Genomic DNA, 19,004 nt, shown 5'->3' with positions numbered 1-19,004 from the left:
AGACACGTAGAGATACCATTAACCCCCTGCTGGTGAGGCTTGCTGACCTCCCAGAAAAGCAAAAATTCGATCTTCTCTTGTTAGGCAAAGATCACAAGATTGCCAGATTCTGCGCACAGATCTGTAGGCGTAGACCATCCCCTGATTCAAACTAGTTTGTTAAGAAACTTCAGTACTCATGTGGTGTTATCTTATTCACTTTAGTTTGATTAAACCTCCAAGTTTTATTTTTATGTAAATGTAGCAAAAAATTATATTTGAACAGCAGGGTGTAGGAAATAGTGCTAATTAAAGAAGTGTGAAAATATTAACATCAGAATTCAGACTCCCACCAATAATTAAAATAAAAACTTACTCAGAAGAAATTCAGCATCTATTCCAGGCATAGGCAAACTCGGCCCTCCAGATGTTTTGGGACTACAACTCCCATCAACCCGGACCACTGGTTCTGTTAGCTAGGGATGATGGGAGTTGTAGTCCCAAAACATCTGGAGGTCTGAGTTTGCCTATGCCTGGCTATGCTGTTCATTTCAAGCCTCTTTATAGTGTGGCTCAAACAAATTCATCTTCAAGAAATAAAGTATCACCACCACTATCCCTTGTTCTGTTAGGCCCTCACCCTTCACTGTAAGGTCCCATGGCAGTTTACAGAAATCTAAAAATACAATATTAAAAATCATCTTACAACAAATTGCAGTCTAATCAGATTATTACTAACACTAAAATTGTGGTGTTCAATTGTGAATTGATTGTGGACATCTACTTGTAACATTGCTCCCTTTTTAAAAAAGTGAATAATATGGACTTAGCATTTTGGAAATGAAAGATAGATTTTGTTTTCTTCTCAATATTCTGGCCTGGATAAGGCAGCACAGAGTAGTAATAATAAAAGAATCAAAAGGCTAATGATTAATGGGTATAATGATTAATGGGTATAAGCTTTCATGTGCATTATTAGGGATGTGGGTGGCGCTGTGGGTTAAACCACTGAGCCTAGGACTTGCCGGTTGGAAGGTCGGCTGTTCGAATCCCCGCGACGGGGTGAGCTCCCATTGCTCAGTCCCTGCTCCTGCCAACCTAGCAGTTCGAAAGCACGTCAAAGTGCAAGTAGATAAATAGGTACCACTCTGGTGGCAAGGTAAACAGCATTTCTGGTTTGCGCTGCTCTGGTTTGCCAGAAGTGGCTCAGTCATGCTGGCCACATGACCCAGAAGCTGTACGCCGGCTCCCTCGGCCCATAGAGCGAGATGAGCGCCGCAACAGCTAAGTCGTTCGCAACTGGACAACTGTCAGGGGTCCTTTACCTTTACCTTTTTTAAGGTGCTACTGGACATTTTAAAAATTTATTTCGAGGTTTAGAAAATATTAGAGATTACTAAATGCTTAGAATTACTAAATGCTAGGCGTCTTCACTAGGTGCCATTAGGCTAAGTTTGTTTTCCAGACGGAGATAAACTGTTAAGAATAAAAAAGGAGTCATCACCTGATCAAGAAGAGATCCTTGAGTCTGTGAAATGGGGGTTGCCAGAGTTACAGTTTGCCAGAGGTAAACAGCAGGAAAAAGTCTCATTTTGCAATAGGCTTGGGAAACACAGGTTGCCTGGGTGGCAGTGGGCAAGGATGTAAATGGAAGGGGAAGCTACCTTTCACAAGAGATTCTGAGAGGATGCAGGAAGTGGGAAGAATGCTACGTGGAGGCTGAGAGGAAGAAGCCATAATCCCAAGGCGGAGGCAGCATGGCAGATTCCCCCTCTTGTAGACCCGAGCTTGCTGTAGCAAAGGACTTTCTTGCAATGTGAATGCTGGGAACTTTCTCCACAGTAGATGCAGGTGTATATATGAATAAAAAAAAAATCACTTCTTTTAAAGACACTGCAGTCTTTGCTGTGCCTAATTTCTGACAGAAACATAAACTCTGGGTGAGTGCCTGGACACACACAATCCTGTCACCAATCGGAAGAGATTAAGGGTGTCATGAAACAGTAGGACTAGAAACAGACATTTCAGCAAAAACACAACTGAAGCAAAAAATGCAAATCTACTTCAAAGCTGTCTTTTTCTGGGGTTGAAGGGGGGAGGGACTATTAAGAGTAAACAGAAGTAATCAAGAAGGCACCTGAAATCAAATAATCTTAAATCATTGTTAATAATAAATTTACAATCATGATCCCAGCACTTTGAAAAGAACACCAATTTTAATTAGTCAAGCATTTGTGTACTGGAACATTTTGCTGTAATTAGGAGCCAGATAATTACCCTTTTATCAATGGATATACACTAATAGGAAATGAAAGTGTTCACATCCTCTTTTCCCAAATTAAAGTTAATGGCTGTTCATCCAAGAAATATGAGCTAACTGTATTTTAATTCTCCTTTCATCCTGAGCATCTTAATGCCCGATTCTACTTGTTACTTGGAATCAAGTCAGGCCTAATTCAATAGGATTTGCTTCCTAGAAGTATGCTCACCTTCCAGGTGGGGCAGCACTGCAGGTCGGCAGAGGCTTCCAAAGGACCTGACAAGGAAGTTGCAGGCACTGGGATCCTGGCTGGGGAGGAAGAGGCATAATGCCCCCTCCCCCTAGGTGCTGAATCCAAGCCGGCCTGCCCAACGGGCCAATGGCAGGCCGGCTTGGACGCAGGGCTGACCTTGGGGGCGGGACTGACGGAGCAGGGCGGCTCCCTTCAGGTCTGCCCCAGGTGCATTTAAACAGCCTGCACCTGGACCCTTCACCTGGTTCTCCTCGTCGGGTCCACCACCTACTCACTGCTCATTTTTGTGTTTTATTCTGTATTCTGACCTTGCTATGAGAATGCTGGTCATCCTATAAGGGATTAAATGGGATTGTATTGGAATTGAGAAAGAAATTTTAGAAACTAAACCTGTTCATGTGAAATTAGACAATGGTTAGAATGCGCTGCTATATTTTGGTACTCTTATTTTATACAGGCACAGTGCTATCCATTCACAACTACACTGAAAACCTGGGTTTCCCGCTCAGGGCCATAGCTGGGGGGTGGTGAGGTGGCCCCCCCAGGGGTGCAGGCAGTGGGGGGGGCACAAAATTGGCTAAAATATGTTCATAAATATAAATATTGATTATTGCATCATAAGAAATGGTTTTAACTAGAGGGTGAATTGAATGGGTGGAAGGGGAGGTTGGAGGAGAGGCGGAAAGAAGGCCTAATTTGTCCGTGGCCAGGGGGCACAGTCTGGACGGTTCTGCCAGGGGCGCAAGATCACCTAGCTATGGCTCTGTTCCCACTGTATTCTATGGGCAACTCTCACGTCCAAAAATGGTACTGAATGTACCACAAGCTCCCTCTCCAGAAAATGGCAAAAGTTACCCCAATGTTTTATCATCTCTATACTCACAACATTCCAGAAGACTGAAAGCTCTTGGGACCATTTTGGGGAGTGATTTGTGTTTTTTAAAAATCACAAATTATATGCACCTGAAAACCAAGGAAACCCCCAAAATATGTAGCAACCAAGTTCTCTTATTTTTGGATGGTCCCATTTTACTTTCAAAAGACACTTAATCACCCTAGCTGGCTATTAGAGTATTATCACAATTTCCAGATCAAGTTTAAGATGGAATAAATGTGTTCCCAGTTTTATCAAAATGAGACTTTGCTGTAAATTTTGTCCAATACAGTAATAAATAATAATGCTCTAATGGCTAAAATATGGCTTTAAGTACAGTCTTTTCCCCTTTAAATGAAAGTTGCAGAGACACACATACAAAGCTGAATCCTGACACATGGCCATAAATCAATACAGATCTTTCCCAAGAGGGTAACTATGATGGAGAATATTCTTAGTTTTTATGATATACTGTGTCAACACAGGAAATTGTTTTCACCAAACTAAAAACAGGAATGTGAAAAGTAGGAATGTCTGTCCACTTGCTGCTACTCTGTCTCTTTTTAAACAGAACATAGCCTTGTAAAAAACACCACAAGGGCAACTGCTTAGTTTTGACCCTAGGTCCAATTTTAATGCTTCTGCTCTGTTTTCTTGGAAGAATTTTGATGCAGCTAGAGACCTGGTGTTACACTAGTAACCAATTCATCAACTGCTAATACACAATGACAGAACACAATCGGTAAAAATCTGTCATTACTCTTCCACAAGGTCGACAAGACCATGGCATGTTGTCCACCATGATAATCAGAACTCAATAACCGTGTTTTATATTGGTGATTTGGTTTAACTATTTATTTCTTCCCAGGACAATAGGTATGTTATAATGGTTTGCTATATATTCAGGATGCCTTGAGATCACTGAACAGTGGCGCAGTGTTGGTTGCTGGCGCCTGGGGCGCACAGGCGCTTTTGTGCTGGGGAACACCAGCCCAGCCCTCGGCACTGCTGCTGCAGCAAAGTGGGGCCGCGCTGAGCCACCTGCCCATCCATGCTGGGGGGAATCCAGTCAGCCGATGTGGCCCTTGATGGGCAGAGGGGAGCACTGGGCTGTGCCACACTGTGGATGCTTGCGTCCCCCTCAAAAATTGTGCACCCCGTGCTGTGGCCCCCTGGCACCCCCCACACTATGCCCCTGAGGTTGAATAAGTATTAATGAGAAGTATTACTCTACATCAGAAGTTTAGTAATTAATTCTTATATATTGCATTTTTGCTTTCCTTTTCATTTTAACTATTCAAGTTTATTGCGGCCAAAGCCAGTGACACTAAACACCACAAGATCAGACAACAAGAAATCAGCAACAACTTCAGAAAAGAAAAAAGGTTACACAAGGGAACTTCGCAGTGTGCCATTCAACAGAAGAGATTTACGCTTCTTAATTACTAAAGTGCAAAATTTAGCCACCTCATATGATATTGAGCTTGAGGAATCTTCCAGGAGGTATTTTCGAAGAATTTCAGGGGAGGATTCCAAATAATATTGAAGGGGTATAAATTTTGATAGAAGCGGTAAAATAAGTTGAACTCGTTCTTCACTATAGAATTCGCAAGATAGAAGAATGTGTGTGACAGATTCTACCTTATTAGACATACAAGGGCAGAGACGCGCATGCATTGGAACCCGCGTGAATTTGCCGTACAGCACTGCTGAGGGCATTGTCTCAAAGCGGGCTCTAGAGAAAGCCCATCTATAGGCTTCGTTAGTGATGTTAGTTAAGTAAGGGGCAGCTGCAAAATTAGGCCAAGCTTTGAAACATCTATACGTCTCTGGGAGTAGGGCGCCTTCTTGTTGTAATTCGATATCATAAAGTCTCCGAGTGATAGTAGCTTTTGCCTTGTTCAGAGTTCCAATAAAAAGATTTTCAGGGTTTAGGCCAATTTGTTTGATCTTGTTAGTTATTTGCATAAGCCAAGGAGGATAGGGAACTGCGGCCAGGAAGCAAGGTAATAGACCCTTAGGATTGTAATGGATTTTCAGCCAGAGGGATATTGCTTGTTCCCAGACTTTTAATTCCACTCTGGGCAGTCCTGCCTCTTGCCTTAAGACTGCATTAGGTGTACACTTAGGGGTAGCAAATAATGATCTTAAGAATTTAGATTGTACTGTTTCAAGGGTCTTAAGGTTGGCAGAGGGGCTAATTTGAGAGCCATATAGAAGTTGGGCTAAAGATTTTGCCTGAAAGACTGTTAGGGCCATCGGGAGGAAGCCAGCTCCTTTCCTTCTGAATAATCTAAGGATAGCATTTGCACTTCTTTCTGCTGATATAGCTGATGTGGTCAAGTGTGTTGAGAATTTGGCATTATAAGAGAAAGTAATGCCTAAGTATTGGAAGGTCTTAGTCTGTTCAATGGTGTTTCCCTTTACGCTCCAATTATCCTTCCTGAAGGAGCGGTTAAAATGTACAATTTTGGTTTTGGCAAAGTTAATTGTTAACAGTTCAGTGTTACATTGGTCGCTAAACTTTCCTAAGGCACGTTTCAGACCCACTTTGGTTTGAGAGAGAAGAACAGCGTCATCCGCATACATTAAAATTGGTACTTTTCTGCCATTAGAGAACACAGGGGGGTGGGTTTCAATTTCACGGCATCATGTGACCAGGGAGTTAACATAGATGTTAAATAGGAATGGGGCTAATAGGCATCCTTGTCTAACTCCTCTTTGGACTGGGATTTCTCTAGAGAGTCTGCCGTCCTGTGCAAGTCTTATCTGGAGGGTATTGTTCTCATGAAGCTTAATCATCAGAAGTAATAACCTTCTGTTAATACCCATATTGGCCAATTTGGCCCAGAGCCTGCTCCTGGATACAGAATCAAATGCTGCCTTTAGGTCCACAAAGGCCGCATATAATGACTTTTTCCAATATTTCGCATACTTATAGACAAAGTAATCTAACACTAAGCAGTGATCAATGGTGGAACGTCCGGATGTAAACCCTGCTTGTTCAATTTCTAGCAAGTTATTATGATCTAACCATTCCCATAATTTTAGGCATAGATGTTTTGTATAAAGTTTACAGATCACATTCAGGAGACTAATTGGTCTATAATTAGATGGATCAGAGGGGTTGCCCTTTTTAAATATGGGAACAATTATAGCTAGTCCCCAATCTTTAGGGATTTCAGTTGTCTTATCTATATATGAAAATAGATTTGCAAGGACCGGGGCCCACCAGTTTATTTGCGCTTTCAGAAGTTCAGCGACAATGAAATCACTTCCTGGGGCTTTGCCAGATTTCATTTGTAGAATTAGCGAAGTGATTTCAGTTTCAGATGTTGGGGGCCATGGTGTATCATTATCTAAGGGGATGTTAAGCGGCGCAGAAGGACATTTTAGGGAACATTTTAACTATTTAGAAACCTGATATCCAAGCTTGTAGCCATATGGAGTCCCGAGGAAACCAAGTCTCACCACGACATATACTATACAAAAACGTACTTACAGAACAGTTCAATTTCTGAATTCAACATTTGTGCATAAATATTGCTGAGCTTTGGATCATTTTATTGTTAGCATGAAGTCTGTCTGTTAGACAAGGATAGGTAGGCCCTCTGGACACCTTTTCTTTAGGAAATCCTCAACCAACTCATGCAAATCTGGGAGGCAACAGTTGGGCACTTAACCTGTTCAGAGAAAACAAGGAATTGTCTTGTGGAAATGCAGACACAGGAAGCCAGTGGAGTTAGACTTGCTTCATGCAGCAGCTACAGAATAGAGGCAGCTTGCTGGTTGGAACATGTTATGTTACGTTACATTACGTTACGTTACGTTATGTTAGGTTTTAAATTGTTTGGAAGCAAACTGTATGGCCTACAATTTATAAAGAAAAAAAAGAATTTATAAATAAAAATAGAAGGGGAGGTAGAGTAAGACTTCTAGCCCAGTAGGCCTGATTTTGAAGTGTTCACACCACATTTGGACCAAATACAATTTTAATATTTACAGCAGAATACAGTTATGGACAATACTGCCTGGATGGCACTTGTGATGTCCTGAAGCCACATACTCCTCTCAGTGTTGATTTACAAACTAGATTGGTACCTCAGGTTAAGAACTTAATTCGTTCTGGAGATCCGTTCTTAACCTGAAACTGTTCTTAACCTGAAGCCCCACTTTAGCTAATGGGGCCTCCCGCTGCTGCCGCGCCGCCGCCACGTGATTTCTGTTCTCATCCTGAAGCAAAGTTCTTAACCCGAGGTAGTATTTCTGGGTTAGCAGAGTCTGTAACCTGAAGCGTCTGTAACCTGAAGCATCTGTAACCCGAGGTACCACTGTATTTTAAATTGTTTGTAGTTAGTAAAGGGGGGGGCAATAAATGAACATATAAACATGTTGCACTTCATAAACTAAACATGGGGGGGTACTCAAAAATGAAGCTGAAAGCAGCCAAGCTTGCACCACAAATAGTGTTACAAAGTGAGATATGAACATTAGGAGCTAAACAGCACCTTGAACTTAGGTTATGGGTGCAACAATGGAATGTCTAGGCACATTTTTTTATAACAAGAATAAAAGGCAAAAAAGAATTAACTGCAGCTAAAATCTTATATTCATTTTTCACATGGTCTAGTCCTCATCTGAAGACTGCAACAAACAAAGCCTGCCTTACATGAGTCCCTTCTCCAGTCTTCAGAAAGTAGCTGGAAGTGGGGAGGCAGAAAAAGGTCCTCCTTTCCTTCCACTCTGCAGTTTTAATCTGAAATCCTACTCACAGTACTGCGTCAAGACCTCAGAAACTGCTTGTGCTAATTAAATTCCTTGTCGCAAAATGCGCCTAGAACAATGGGAGTTTCAAACGCTGACCACCAATGTGGGAACCCTGCCATAGCTGCTCATCAGAGAGCATTTTGTGACTTCCATTCCTTGACACATGCAGGCTTGATTCAAACTTAGAATCATAGAATCATAGAGTTGGAAGAGACCACAAGGGCCATCGAGTCCAACCCCCTGCCAAGCAGGAAACACCATCAGAGCACTCCTGACATATGGTTGTCAAGCCTCTGCTTAAAGACCTCCAAAGAAGGAGACTCCACCACACTCCTTGGCAGCAAATTCCACTGTCAAACAGCTCTTACTGTCAGGAAGTTCTTCCTAATGTTTAGGTGGAATCTTCTTTCTTGTAGTTTGGATCCATTGCTCCGTGTCCGCTTCTCTGGAGCAGCAGAAAACAACCTTTCTCCCTCCTCTATGGGACATCCTTTTATATATTTGAACATGGCTATCATATCACCCCTTAACCTCCTCTTCTCCAGGCTAAACATGCCCAGCTCCCTTAGCCGTTCCTCATAAGGCATCGTTTCCAGGCCTTTGACCATTTTGGTTGCCCTCCTCTGGACACGTTCCAGTTTGTCAGTGTCCTTCTTGAACTGTGGTGCCCAGAACTGGATACAGTACTCCAGGTGAGGTCTGACCAGAGCAGAATACAGTGGCACTATTACTTCCCTTGATCTAGATGCTATACTCCTATTGATGAGGCCCAGAATTGCATTGGCTTTTTTAGCTGCCGCGTCACACTGTTGGCTCATGTCAAGTTTGTGGTCAACCAAGACTCCTAGATCCTTTTCACATGTACTGCTCTCAAGCCAGGTGTCCCCCATCTTGTATTTGTGCCTCTCATTTTTTTTTGCCCAAGTGCAATACTTTACATTTCTCCCTGTTAAAATTCATCTTGTTTGTTTTTGCCCAGTTCTCTAATCTGTCAAGGTCGTTTTGAAGTGTGATCTGACGAGGGCAGTAATGACGAGGGCCTGCTCGTCACAAAAATAAATCAGTCTCACACCAGGATGCTTTTTTGTAAAGGGTCTAACAGCCTCAGGAGAGAGAGAGAGAAAAGCCTCTCTGGAGCTGCAGCCCAGCATTTTTATTAAGAACAGTACAACAGTGTATCAATCATCATGCAAGGCAAACACCAAATATGGGGATCACCCCATTATCAAGCCATACAATAAGAACCAATCACCTTCCTTGCATGAGGCGATCACGCGCTCATCATGCCTAACACAGCCTGCAGTATCAAAAGGTCAAACTATAGTAAATTTCCATCCTGGCATCCATCTTGTCATGTAGGTACAAACAACCATTTTCCTACATGCCCTCTTTTCTTATTTGTTTTATGAAAAGTAAAAAATAAAATTTAACAAAACCTAATCAAAATCATTTGTTTCATTTCCTAAACGCTGATATCTTGCAATGTAAATTCCTCTTGTGACTCCAGTGGTAGGTCTTGGACGATACCACCAGGTACTACATTGAGCAAACAAAGAGGGTAGGCATTGAATGCAGCAACACAACACAATAAATCCTGCAACAAGCAAAATTACAATTAGTAAAATTTTTCTTAACCACACTCTATTAGGCAACCAGGAAGACAACCATTCCCATGGATCAAAACCTTCGGGAGGATTCAAAGGATTATGGGCTATCATTTGTTCCATATAATCAATAGTAGCAGAAATATTGGCCGATTGATCAGATATATACATACAACAATGGGAATGAATTAAAGCACAAACTCCACCTTTGGAAGCAAGGATTACATCTAAAGCATAACGATTTTCAAGAGTCACATCTCTCATTTCTGACATTTCTTTGTTAATTAATTTTAAGGCCAAGATAGTAGAATTAAACAAGGCTTCAGTCCAATTAGCCAATTTGTGCAAATCACGGTAATTCATGCCTGCACCTAAAGAGGGCAGGAGAGATCTAGAGACGGCTGTCCCTGTATATTGAGAGATAGGTGATCGCACTTCCCTTTTGTTACGCAAACGAACCACTGGGAGCTTGTCCAGTTTATAGACCAGGGGTATGACTATTCCTAAGGTGCACGTTCCAGAAAAGGCAAAGGGGATTTCTTTGTAGGCTCTAGTACCACAAAATAACCATAAATCAGATTGAAGCAAACATGTAGATTTGCTGCTTTTCTTCATCCAATCAAACCAAACATAAAAATCTCTACACATAGCCTGTTGTTCATAAGTCATGTTGGTCGTGACATTATTAACTAAAACTTTTGGCCTACCACTCATAGTGGTAACATTAAGAAAACAAGAAGATCCATTAACATACTCATAGGTCCAATTACAATATGGATAATGACCTAAAAATTTACTACTATTATGGTTGAAAAGCAAACAATAAGACGCTGTTTCTACAAGCGACAAAAACACAGGGGGTGAACTAGTACGATTATCTTTCATATTATTACTAATCTTATATGAAGCATTTACAGGAATACCATGCAATAATATGCCAGATCTTTTTGATTGAGGAGGAATATGCATACACATTACGCGGAGGAGTATGAGGCAGGTGAAGCCACTCCACAATAGACACAGTCCCAGGCTTCTGGCCTGTGGTGTACAATATAGCTGTTGGAAGGAGTGGGGTGGCAAACACTGCAAGAGATAATTGTGCCATGGAAAGGGAAGGGATCCTGTCCACCATACATCTGCGGAGATGGTTGTTCACAGTTGTCAAAGCCTCTTCCATAGCAGGGGTAACTGTGATCTTGCTTGCTGGATCCTTGTGGCCTTTAAGGGCAGAAAATAGTGGAGACAGAGTGGAGGTGGGCAGGTCCAAGTAACTCTTTATCCAATTTAACTGTCCAAGGAGTTGTTGCAAGTCCACCAATTTAAGATGATCAGGGAACTGTAGTTGAGGCGCAACTGGAATGGCAGCAGCAGCAGACAACTTATGTCCTAAATACGTAATAGGCAGGGTCCGCTGGATCTTTTCTTTAGCCACTGTCAATCCTGCTTGCATCAGAGCATGGGTCAAATCCTCGAGAAGAATATCAGAAATGTGCGATGAGGAAAGTAAAATATCATCCATGTAATGATAACAGGTGACCACAGGGTGGCGCTCACGGAATGGTTGAAGTGCCTTATCCACAAAATACTGGCACAAAGTTGGAGAATTTCGCATTCCCTGTGGGAGAACCACCCATTGAAAGCGCTGGGTAGGTTGGGAGTTGTTCAGGACAGGCAGGGTAAAGGCAAAACGCTGTCTGTCTTGTGGTGCCAGAGGGATAGAGAAAAAGCAGTCTTTGAGATCGATGACAGCAAGCTGATGGTTTTGTGGTAGCATGTTGGGATTAGGAATGCCGGGTTGCAAGGTCCCCATCGGTTGCATTTGTTCATTAACCCTTCGAAGGTCTTGGAGAAGACGGAATTTTCCAGATGCCTTTTTTCTGATGACAAAGATGGGCGTATTCCACGGGCTGGTGGAAGGTTCAATGTGCCCCAGTTCAAGTTGTTCTGAAATTAACTGGGCTGCCACTGCAAGCTTTTCTTTAGGCAAGGGCCATTGGTCTACCCACACGGGGGTGTCTGTGGTCCAGCAGAGAGAAAGCGCAGTCCGGGGCATGGCAGGGGCAGCCCTTAGCATAAATTTGTAGAAATGGTGGTATCCGCTGCAGCAAGCAGATCTCGCCCCCAAAGGGAGACAGGAATGTCCAGGATCAGTGGCAAAATAGTCATTTCAAAGCCTTGAGAGCCTTGAATCAAAATAGGATTCCTGCTGCGGCGGGCCGAGGCAGAGCCTCCAACGCCGACAACAGAAGAAGCTGGTTCGGTGGGCCAAGCAGGAGGCCAATCCTTGGAGGCGATCACGGAGCAATCCGCCCCCGTGTCCAAAACCCCTTCAATCATGCGGCCTCCAAGGGTCATCTGGATCTTTGGGCGCTCCTCTGTGACTGAAAAAGTAGCGGCAACAAGAGGATCATGGTTCTGGATCGTCTCCGGAGCGCACACAATCTTGGCAATAGGAGAACCAGACGGCAAATGCGTAGGGCGATCAGAAAAGACAGTCACATAAGGGTCATTTTGTTGTAATCCATGTAACACATCTGGAACAAGATGGACCCCTTGCTGCAAAACCTCTGACAGTGGGAAGACAAGGCACTGTGCTGAAGAAGAAAAACCAGCCCCTATTGACACTTGAGCCTGTTGTGGTACATAGGGGACTGGCAGGCATAAGTCCTGGGTTAGAGAAAGGTGAGGTAGTGCTGGCGGTGGAATGACCGGAGAACATGCTGAATCCCCTATTGTTGTGCCTGGGCCCGGGGTGGGCCCGACTGCCGGTTTCCCGTCAGTTGGTTTTGTTGATGTTGCTGTTTTTGTTGTTGTTGTTGACTTTGTTGAGGTACGGCAAAACGGCACTGGTTAGCCCAGTGAAAGCCTTTCTTACAAATAGGGCACTTTGTGCTAGGGCGGCGTTGCTGCGTGATGGATCTGCACTGCGCACGAAAATGTCCCATTTTTCCGCAACCAAAACAAGTTTTGTCCTTGGCAGGATTCTGGGATACTGTAGAGGATAGAGCTGCGGCTAACAGACGAGCTTTGTGCGTCTCAGTGCCCACTGACTGGCAGGCCTTAAGCATATCTGCAATGGCAATATTTGGCGTTGTCATCAAAGGGCGCAGTGCTTGCTTACAGTCCTCATTTGCATTATCAAACGCAAGCTGGCGGACAATCACTTCTTGGGCTGCGACGTCCTGAACTTGCCGCTTGAGGGTGTTATACAAGCGATCGACAAATTGTCCATAAGGCTCTGCAGGGCCTTGCCGGACGCTGCCCCAACGTCCATCACGCTCAGTCTTTTCATCAGGCACAGCGGACAGGGCCTCCTGAGCGGCAGCGGTAGTGGCTTCCCAATACATGGGATCAAGGGCTAGCTGCTGGGCGATGGTAAGAAAATTGCACCCACCTGTCAGGCCGTCAAAAACATTAGTATGGGTCAACATAACAGGGGCTGGAGGTGGAGCGCCAGCGGCGGCAATCGCGGCTTGGTGAGCTGCCTGCGCAGCATTGTTGAGATTGTTGCGAATGCCATCAACGCGACGTTGGCAAGCCCAATGCCAAGCTTGTATAAACAAAATCATTTGATGAGGCTGCATAACAGTGCGGGCTAATAATTTTACATCCTCTGGTATTAGATTTTGCTGGAAAATAGTGCCAAAAAGTCCCAGGGTATAAGGAGAATGTAAGCCATTGTCCCTGACAGAGGAATACAGTTCCTTTATGAATCTTAAATCAAACTGTTCGTGGCGGGCTGGGCCTCCCCCCACGGCGGCAGGAACAATTACAGGAAAAAGATTTGGTGTGGCAGAATCAAAAGCCAGCAATGGAGCAGCAGCACGGAGAGACTCTTGAAGAGGAGTGGTAGCAACGTTGGGCACCCCTGGTGAAAAAGCCGGAGGAGGGGCAGAGGGAGGCGGTGGCAGGACAGTAGGAACCGAAGGAGAGAGATCCGGTGGTTTAGGAGGTACATAAACTGGTGGTTTCGAAGAAGGCAATGGTTGGCATAAAATTGGAGAGGGAAGAGGCAAAGCAGCAGGCGAAGAAGCCAAAAGGATATTAGCTGGTGTCAGGCAGGACATTGCTTTATAAACTTTAAACCATGCAAGCAGAACCTTGACATTAATTTGAGGATGGTTATGGAAAAAATGTCCTATTTTCTCCCAGTCTTTTAAATCCAAAGTGCCATCCTGAGGAAACCAGGGGCAATGAGTGTCCAAAGCTAGAAGAAGTGCCTTAAGATCGGCATCCGAAACAGCAAGGTTGTTACTGGCCAGGAGAAATTTAAGTTCATCAAAAAACTTCTTTTGTGGCGCTGAAAGAGACTGCCCCATGATAGCAAGAGTAGTGAAAAAAAAATCACAGGGATCCACAAAGGATGAAAAGGAGCGAAAAAAGGGAGCACCCACCGGGATCCTAGGAGAGGATGAGCGGTACCTGAAGCCCTGGCCGGGCGTGGTGGACGCTGAGAGGGCCGCAGCGACGCGAAGTCCGAAATCAGTCGAAGTCCAAAGGAAAGGGAGCGCTCACCGGGATCCGAAGGGGATGAAAGACGCGTGGCGAGCGCTGAACGATGAGGAACAACGAAGAGTCCGAGGGTAGTCACACGGGGCACCAAATGACGAGGGCAGTAATGACGAGGGCCTGCTCGTCACAAAAATAAATCAGTCTCACACCAGGATGCTTTTTTGTAAAGGGTCTAACAGCCTCAGGAGAGAGAGAGAGAAAAGCCTCTCTGGAGCTGCAGCCCAGCATTTTTATTAAGAACAGTACAACAGTGTATCAATCATCATGCAAGGCAAACACCAAATATGGGGATCACCCCATTATCAAGCCATACAATAAGAACCAATCACCTTCCTTGCATGAGGCGATCACGCGCTCATCATGCCTAACACAGCCTGCAGTATCAAAAGGTCAAACTATAGTAAATTTCCATCCTGGCATCCATCTTGTCATGTAGGTACAAACAACCATTTTCCTACAGTGATCCTGTCCTCTGGGGTGTTAGCCACCCCTCCCAGTTTGGTGTCATCTGCAAATTTGATCAGGATGCCCTTGAGTCCATCATCCAAGTCGTTGATAAAAATGTTGAATAAGACCGGGCCCAAGACAGAACCCTGTGGCACCCCACTAGTCACTCTTCTCCAGGATGAAGAGGAACCATTGATGAGCACCCTTTGGGTTCGGTCAGTCAGCCAGTTCCAAATCCACTGAGTGGTAGCATAGTCAAGACCGCATTTTACCAGCTTCTTTACAAGAATATCATGGGGCACCTTGTCAAATGCCTTGCTGAAATCAAGGTAGGCTACATCCACTGCGTTCCCTTCATCTACCAGGCTTGTAATTCTGTCAAAAAACGAGATCAGGTTAGTCTGACATGACTTATTTTTCAGAAATCCATGCTGACTATTGGTGTTCACAGCATTCCTTTCTAGGTGCTCACAGACTGTTTGCTTAATGATCTGCTCCAGAATCTTCCCTGGTATTGATGTCAGACTGACTGGGCGGTAATTATTTGGGTCCTCTCTTTACCCCTTTTTGAAAATAGGGACAACATTTGCCCTCCTCCAGTCTGCCGGGACTTCGCCTGTTCTCCAGGAATTCTCAAAGATGACTGCCAGTGGTTCTGAGATCACATCTGCCAGTTCTTTTAATATGCTTGGATGCAGTTCATCTGGCCCTGGAGACTTGAATACATCTAAACTAGCCAAGTATTCTTGTACTATCTCCTTAGTTATTCTGGGCTGTGTTTCCTTTGCTGAATCATTTGCTCCAAATTCTTCAGGTCGGGCATTGTTTTCTTTATCGGAGAAGACTGAGGCAAAGAAGGCATTGAGGAGTTCAGCCCTTTCTGTGTCCCCTGTTTGCATTTCACCATCTTCTCCTCTGAGTGACCCCACTGTTTCTTTGTTCTTCCTTTTGCTACGAACATACCCATAAAAGCCTTTTTTGTTGCTTTTAACCTCTCTAGCAAGCCTGAGTTCATTCTGTGCTTTAGCTTTTCTGACTTTGTGTCTACATGTGCTGGCTATTTGTTTGAATTCCTCTTTGGTGGTTTCCCCCTTTTCCATTTTTTGTACACATCCTTTCTTAATCTTAACTCAGTTAAAAGTTCTTTAGATAGCCACCCTGGCTTCTTTAGGCACCTTCCATGTTTCCGTCTCATTGGTATTGCCTGAAGTTGTGCTTTTACTATCTCCCTCTTAACAAACTCCCAGCCATCATGAACTCCCTTTCCTATTAGTATTACTTCCATGGGATCTCACCCAGCACTTCCCTAAGTTTTATGAAGTCGGCTTTCTTAAAGTCAAGAAATTCAGTCCTAGTATGCTTGGCTGCTCCTTTCCGCTGTATAGTAAACTTCAGAAGAGCATGATCACTCACGCCTAATGATCCTTCCACTTCTACCCCACTAACCAGGTCATCAACATTGGTTAGGACCAGATCTAAAATGGCTGTTCCTCTTGTTGCTTCTCCCACTTTCTGGACAATGAAGTTGTCTGCAAGGCCAGTGAGGAATCTGTTTGACCTTATGCTCTTGGCTGAGTTTGACATCCAACAAATATCCGGGTAACTGAAGTCCCCCATTACTACTATCTCCCTTCCTTTTGCATGCTTGGCCATCTGTTCCAGGAGGGCATCATCTATGTCCTCCGTTTGGCTTGGGGATCTATAGTAAACTCCCACAATGAGGTCACTGTTATTCTTCTCTCCCTTAATTTTGACCCAAATGCTCTCACTTTGGCTTTGAGGTTCTAAATCTTGGATCTCTTCACAGGTATACACATCCCTGACATATAACGCCACTCCTCCTCCTTTCTTGTCTGGTCTATTTCTCTGAAATAGTGTGATGGCCTGGGATTCCGAGTCTGAGAGTGAACCGGAGGAATCCCAGCCGGCACAGGAGTCCCCGCCTCCAGGGCCGGCTGAACTGGGGCAAGGCCTAGATGCTGAGGAGCCTGCACCTGTGCCAGATCCTCAGGGGCAGGCACCAGGTGAGACCATTCTGGCCCCAGAGGTGCTGGAGGACTCAGTGGCTACAGGTGAGCCTCCCCCGGGGCCCAGTAACCCTTCGGCCTCTCCTGAACTGCAGAGGCTTAGGGCAGAGAGGCGAAGGGAACTGGTCTCTCCCAGGAGGAGTGCTCGCCTTAAGGCCAAGAGAGGCGGGGCTCCTGGGGGGCGGGACCGCCCCCGGCCTTAGAAGAAGATAAAGGTCAGGCAGCCCGGTCCCAGGTTGCGGGAGCAACGTCGTTGTGGAGTACCTGCTTTACCCAGACCTAGATCTGCACTCCCAGTGTGCCTGTTCCACGCCCGGCTTCCTGCTCCTGACTCTCCGGTGTTCCTGTTCCTCGCCCAGCTGCCCGCTGCTGACTCACCAGTGTTCCTGTTCCCCGCCTGGCTCCCTGCTTCTGCCCTACCAGCGTTCCTGCTCCCCCGCCCGGCTCCCTGTTTCGGACCTCGCGTCTCATCTAGTGATTGTCTACCCTGCTAGTGACTCTGGACTGAACTTCGGCTACGGTATTAGTACCTTTCCCCCCCGGGACCAGCACAAATAGATTGTATCCCCCCATTATTACATTCCAATCGTGGGACTTATCCCACCAGGTTTCAGTGATGCCTATTATGTCATATTTAGTTTGCTGTACCAAGAGCTCAAGCTCATCTTGTTTATTTCCCATGCTTTGTCTTTGGGGCGCCACCCTACTGCTAATTCCCCCCACCAAAGAGCTGGCAATTCTATTCTTCACTTTTACCTGCACCACAAGTGAACAAAAACTGCAATGCAGTTAAATCAGAGAAGTGGGGGGACGGGATTCTTAAGAGCTCGATTGAAGCAGGCATTTACTAAGCCCCATGAGACCTACTATGCGCAGCAGTCTATGTGAAAAAGACCTCCTCAGTGATGTGAAAACATTTACTGAATTGCCAGTGCCAATATAACAACTACACACATAATGTAGGGACCATTTTCCAACACAGTTTGTCTTCCAGCTCAACAAAATACTTGCTGTACAAGATAGCACTCATCAGAATATCTACATGTACTATTTTAAGAGTAAGTGGGCTTATACTTTACAAAAAGGAGGGACAGCTGTCTGATGATTCAAAATCACACTAGATCTTTAGACTTCCTTGTTTTAAGAGACACTTGTATTTTATTTGACAGGGAAGGTGTGGCAGCTATCCATCCGCCACAGTACAGAATGTGTTTTACAGCTGACAAAAGGAAAGAATTTTTCTGTTGTTTCCAAGCAAATATCATAAATGTGTTAAACCAACATAAGATGATCAAACTTACCATGACATTCAAGAATTTCTTGCTGTGTATATCTCAATACAGTGGTACCTCTGGTTATGAACTTAATTTGTTCTGGAGGTCCGTTCTTAACCTGACACTGTTCTTAACCTGAGGTACCACTTAAGCTAATGGGGCCTCCTGCTGCCACCACCACACAGTTTCTGTTCTCATCCTGAGGTAAAGTTCTTAACCCAAGGTACTACTTCCGGGTTAGTGGAGTCTGTAACCCGAAGTGTTTGCAACCTGAGGTACCACTGTACACGAGCACTATCAAATTTATTTCAATGTTTCCTTCCAAGAGATGTAGCTGTGTTAGTCTGTTGCAGTAAAAACAAGGAGAATGTTTGTGGCACCTGCAGCGGCACAGTCCTAGTCCTATGTGTGCCGCGATGGTGGCAGTGGGGGAGAGTGTTGGCTGGTACACAGTCCCCTCTCCAGCAGAAAGGAGTGCTGCAGGTTGGAGCCAACCTTCACAGCTCTCCCACAAATGGTAGCCATCAGAAAACTCTGAAATGGTACGGTTGCCATTTAGTTTGGAACCACTAGATAAACCCACAGCTCCAAATCCTCGTGCCCCTGGCTACACTGGCATTGAGCTGACATAGCAAAATAATAATAATAATAATAATAATAATAATAATAATAAATATGCATTTCAAACATGTACTGTACTCATGTGGCCATTAGAGGAGAACCACATATAAATAGCACACCATAATCCATGTGCCTCTACAAGTCACAAGCCACTCAGGTGTGCACAGGTGCGAAATACTAAAACATACCTTGGCCTACAAGACATCCAAGGCATTTTGTAATGTTAGAAAATCCCAGAGAAGAGCAGAAATGTTGCATGTAAATAAGTTGCTATATTAAAGGCCACAGTGCTTAAAACTGTAGCACAAAGCTCTTAAACATTGATTTTTATAATAATAACAACTGTTTTTGTACTGATCTCATCTCTACTGAACATGATTTTGATG

At 44.4% G+C, this 19,004-nt stretch overlaps 1 protein-coding gene and 1 long non-coding RNA gene across 5 annotated transcripts in view; both read right to left on the bottom strand.

Annotated features, from left to right (window-relative positions):
* The window catches only part of TRPM3 (transient receptor potential cation channel subfamily M member 3), a gene marked incomplete at its 5' end in the record, with an annotated part of 403,362 nt that overhangs the window by 279,225 nt on the left and 105,133 nt on the right, over positions 1-19,004 (bottom strand). The gene's annotated exons all lie outside the window — the stretch shown is intronic.
* Positions 9,266-10,706, bottom strand: LOC308458959. Its single transcript, XR_013977786.1, has 2 exons — positions 10,610-10,706; positions 9,266-10,536 (listed from the first exon to the last, which is right to left on the bottom strand). It is a non-coding gene; the product is annotated as an uncharacterized lncRNA (long non-coding RNA).

The sequence above is a fragment of the Podarcis pityusensis genome (genome assembly GCF_964106645.2).
Source record: "Podarcis pityusensis genome assembly, chromosome: 11".
Classification (NCBI taxonomy): domain Eukaryota; kingdom Metazoa; phylum Chordata; class Lepidosauria; order Squamata; family Lacertidae; genus Podarcis; species Podarcis pityusensis.
The sequence above is the reverse complement of the archived record's forward strand: the minus strand, read 5'-3'. Positions and strand labels throughout refer to the sequence as shown.